The sequence below is a fragment of the Cynara cardunculus genome (genome assembly GCF_001531365.2).
Source record: "Cynara cardunculus var. scolymus isolate 2C chromosome LG 7, CcrdV1, whole genome shotgun sequence".
NCBI lineage: Eukaryota > Viridiplantae > Streptophyta > Magnoliopsida > Asterales > Asteraceae > Cynara > Cynara cardunculus.
The window spans coordinates 11,388,288-11,393,919 of NC_037534.1; positions in this window are offsets into that span (position 1 = coordinate 11,388,288).

Consider the following 5,632-nt stretch of genomic DNA (forward strand, 5'->3'; position numbering starts at 1 on the left):
TTTTCATAAAATTGTTTAATCTTGTGAAATTGTTTCATATAATACTTTCTTTAATGAATTTGTTTTATWTATGGTTATGAAATTGTTTCATATAATACTTAATGAAATTTTAATTAAATTGTTTCATGTATTTCTCTAAAATTAAAATAATCAAGATGATAATATCTATGATTAACACCCTTCATAATAAAAATGATTAATGAACCTCTCATAATTATAAAAAAATAAACAAAATGAAAAATTATGATTGGTTGAATGAGGTTTGTACGGTTTGTACAAGTAACGTGTTTTGCAAAGTAAACCTCTTCTAGAGTGATAAACTATATATATTCATCTCATATTTAAACCTAGTATTTTCCACACGAAAGTAATATCATGACATAAACGTTAAATCAATATTAGGACATAATTCCCATCTAGTTCAAATTTAACAAAACCTACACGAAGTGTAAGACAATGCCGATGACTATCATTTCATTAAATCTATATATCTATATAAAGCAGAATCCTACACAGATGATATGACATTTTCTAAGCGCATTCTTCTAATTTCTTTTTTTCTCAATTTATGTGCATTCTTCTAATTTTTTCAACAATTTAGGGTTTAAAACTCCTGACTTTTCATCTCCTCTATCTCGATTTAATTCCAGACCTTTCATCTCCTCTATATAGGTTTAATTCCAGACCCTTCATCTCCTCTTTTTCCATGATTCTTTATGAACAAACCATACATGGAGAAACAACTCTGAAGTCTCAGGAAAAAACCTATATATGTATATAAAGCAGAATCCTACACAGATGATGTGGCATTTTCTAAGCGCATTCTTCTAATTTTTCTTTTTTTTCTCAATTTATATGCATTCTTCTAATATTTTCAGACCTTTCATCTCCTCTATATAGGTTTAATCCAGACCACTCATCTCCTCTTTTTCCATGATTCTTTATGGGCAAACTATACAAGGAGAAGCAACTCTAAATTCTCAGGAAAAAACCCCACTATGGAAGCTGATTTTACCCTCCAATTGGTACCAAAATATTGTATCCTTTTTTTTTGTAGACTATCAGACCTTTCATCTCTTCTTTTTTTGTAGGATTATCTTTTTGGGGTTTTATTCTCTCTTTGATGATCAAACAGAACATTCCTATGTTGAAATGGTAAGCTCTCTTATCGCTTGTTTTTTACTAAAATTTTATATAAATAGCGACATGTAAATTTTGATTACAGTTACTCTCCTTCAATTAAAAAATTTCTTCACCAGAAACATTGACAGCTGACATGGCAGCATTAGAAGCCATCATTCCTTTATTATTATTTTTCCTACAGCCTCAGGAAGAGTTGCCACGTTGATGTTAAAGAAACTGACGAGACATTCCAAGAGACACCACAGTCACAGATTACAATGTGCAACCCATCTTGATTCAACCCCTTTTTGCAGCTTTCCGTCTCTCCCCCTTCTCCCGATTCCAACCCCTTAATGATTACAATATGCAGCTCCTCTCAGCCTCCCGTTGCTCACTTGCTGAGGTTAGGGTTTCAAATTTTGACAAAATCGTTCTTTTAATTTCTTGTAACTGCTTTTTGAAATTCTCTGTATTTTTTTTGTTGCCAATTTGTGTTCTTGGGTAATCGTTCATTTGTTTGTTTGAACTTCTCAAATTTGAGAACTTATTTGCTTCTACTTAAAAATTGAGGTTTTTTTTTTGTATTGAGTTCACAAAATGGGAACTCTTCACAAACATTTGATATCCATTGTTGGAAATTTATAGCATCTAGAGCACCAATTGGATGCATTCTTAGCCATTAGATTCCATCGACTTGCCCAAAATATGGCCTAAAAATGAAGGGGTTTTGTGGGATTGAGTTCATCATTCACAAACATGTCATCTATTATTGGAGCTTTAATGCATCTCGATCACCTGACTGGATGCATTCTTAGGCCTTAGCCATTGGATTCCTACGCTGGTATAAAAATGGTGATTTATGGAAGAATCCCTAAGAAATTGGTATGTTAATAGAGTTTATCTTTTGTTGTATTCATGTATATCAATATTTTAGTTTGATATCACTAGCCCTAACGTTTTCCTATAGAAATATTGGCGCAACCATTATCTAGAGCATGGTCAGTTCTCCTTTGGCTGGTGTCTTTACCTTGGTTCTCTTTGTTTTCTAACTTTGCAAGTGAGGGACACATTGGCTATCGAAATCCAATTATATAGCCATTTGGTACTTCGTTGGTTTCATAGGTGTAATTTATCTCACCTTTTCTTTAAGTTGTAAGTAACTATCTATATTCAATTAATAATATGTTCCTGATACCTATGTTTTTTGCATCTCTTTCAGATGATTTATTAGTTCATAGGGTGATGGTTCCTACAAAGAAAAATTTACATCCTTAATATATTGAAAATTTGAAGGTACGTCTCTTTAATTTAACGGCTGTGTCGTTACTTTATAATTTTACTTTTGTGTTGATTATCTATGGATTGTTCTTCAATGCATAATCTCCTTTATTAAATCTTTTGTTGTTTTTTTTTCATTCACACTCTTGATCCTTGATAATTTGTGATTATTGATTATATTATTAGTTGACACATGTATAATACATTTTGTTTGATGTCTTAGTGTCATACCATCAGAAGGAGATGATGAAAGGAATATGTTAGCTGAGCAGTAAATGCTTCTGATTTATTAGCGTCTGATACTTTCCTAATGTAAAACTAGATACTATTGTCATTATTATGATTTTGATCGAAGCCTAAGAGCTTAGTATTGATCAACAGTCAAATTAACAACAAAATTTAATTTAAAGATCGAGCATATATATGATTCAAAAGTTTGTCTACATCTATTTTCGTTTAAAAAAATCTCTCTTTATTTTTCAGTTGTACATCAAAGAACAAATTAATTTTAGGATGGAAACAATGGTTTTATTTCCAATTACTATGACCTATTTAAGATTGAAAAAACCAAGGATTTTTACATTTGTTATAAGCAAATATGTTTTATAACTAAAATTACGAAACTTTCATATTGCAATGGTGTCTCGAATGACGATTTTATATACATCAATTTTCTGTAGTGGTGGCAAATTTGTACCAAACCAATTAAATTAAATTTTGTAGTGGTGGCAATTTTGTACCAAACCAATCAAAGTATACCATTGTACCAATTAAATTGGTATCAATCAATTGGTACCAATTTAAGTGGATTGATAGATCCATGCCAAGTATGCAGACTTGGTTGGTACAAGGTATTCGAAGTCGCATACGACGTTACTACCATGGTACTGACTTATTGATTTTCTATTAGCTTTTGTATTTTTCATGTATTGGATATTAAACATTGTAACATTAATCTTCTATTCGAACATTTGAATGTTTTAAAAGTTTTATTCCTCAATTAAAACCTTTAAAGATCACATGTGTTACCAAAAAACTCAAAACGTCACTCAAAATTTGAACAAAACATAAGACCGTTCAATTATGTTAAGTTTGCTGTAATTACCAATACTTGACGTTATGAGTGGAAATTTTATTTAGAATTGCTGAAAGAAGAACGGAAATCTATTGAACTACAATCATGTTGCCTCCAAATTTCAGTATCAGTCGACATGTGTTGTTCGTGTTGATCCATAAACATAGTAAATTTCTATGGCTTTGATGTTTCTGTTTGTTCAAACTCTTACATTTCTTGGTGCAGGTTAATGTTTGTGGTGATGTAGCCAAATAATGGATTTAATTTGTAACGTCAATGTTCATAGCATTTCCCAAGAAACCTCTGAATCGGTCAGAGAGCACTAGTAGAAATGTTTGCAGTTTTTTGAAAGCCCTTTTGACTCATTTCAAAACCCTCTGAATCACTGCTTTTCTGTTTTGCAGGCCAACACCATCGATGATCAACAACATTAGGGGCAGGACTGTATTTTCTGCCTCTAGAAAAGTCTAGCGAACTTAGCTTTCAGTTCTAAACTTGATGGGAGGGCAGTGCCTGGAGGAAACTTCATTGATAGGTTCCTTTACTATTCTGCTGCCTTTTTCTCTTTTCTAGGGAGGAAATTCCAAAGACATCTCCTGATACTTTGATTGATGCTTCTTCCTTGAAGCTAATGCATGTCGAGTCTTTCTGCGTCCGCCCGGTTCTGGAAGGCACGGAAGTGTTGTCAGATGATCGGACTTTCTTAACAATATTGCACCAGGGAGTCAGAAGATCCAACTTCTTCAACAAAATTCACATCATCAGGGACTTTGTGGTTGTTGATGAAGACTTGACTTCCTTATGATCTGCAGGTGTTACAGAAATATTAGTGAGAATAATTGCACTTAAGGTGCATTTTTGGTACATGGGGTGGGATAGGAGAGTACAAAAACGTGTTGTCCCATGTTTGGTTTGACATTAGATTGGGACAACACATGACCTGAGTGGAACAAAAATTGCATTTTTTCTATCCCAACAAACTAAGTTAAAGTAGAACAAGGATCATGGATATAGACCTTCATGAATTCTTTCACCTTGCCCGGTCATGTTTAGTCTGGTCAGTGTACAAAACGCACACTTAATAGTCGAAACATCTATAACAACGCACTCAGTTTCTTTCAACAGAGGATCCAGGATGGACCAGCACAGGAAGTTACATAACGTACCTTTGATATGGGGGTTCTTTCTGTCCAGTTATGTACCTAAACGATTTGGGGAACCTTCTTTTTAGTCCGCTTTGATCAGTCACGACCAAACCAGACTAAAAGCTTTGGTCGTGACCGATCATTGATGTTATTGGTCTGCAAAACAGAAAAGGAGCGATTTAGAGAGTTTTGAAATGAGTCAGGGGCTTTCGAAAAATTGCAAACATTACTAGTGCTCTGACCGATACAGATGTCTCTTGGGAAATGTTATGAACATTGACGTTGTAAAATCCATTCTTGGCTATATCACCACAATCATTAACCTGCAGCAAGAAACGTACAAGATTGAACAAACAGAAACATCCAAGCCCTAGAAATGAACAACTCTCACATTTTACTCGTTAAAATATATAACAGACAGCATTTCAAGGATTTTAAATTATTGATAGCACAAAAATTCCAACACCACCTTTAATTAATTTGGTGTTCGAATCTGAAGATTATAATTTAAAACCATTTTAGGAAATGCCATCAGATCGAGTGTAAGTAATTTGCAATCTAAATCGATTCAAAGAAAGAACGAAAATCTGGATAAAGAAAATTTAAAAGCTATCTACCACGCAAAAACCAGAAGAAAAAAAAGGTGGCTTCTTCAGAATCAAATCCGCAAACCATTTTGAAAATAAAACGTGATTAGATTCGAGCATAAATCGTTTGCAAGAAGGAAAATCTACAAAACAGCGAAATTAAACCTACTTGGAACAACCACAAAAATTAGATGTAAGAACGAATTGCTTACAGTGTAAACACTTTGCAATCTAAATCGATTCAAAGAACGGAAGAATGAAAATCTGGACAAATGTGAGAGGTCAGCGTCGGTATCCATCGATGTCTGGTGCAATGAAGTCGATGAAGGATTGGTTATAAATAGTGGGATTGGGATCCAATTAGGGTTTTTGACCTACTCATTGACACGTAAGAGTAGGTTAAAAAATTAATATTTAATATTTAT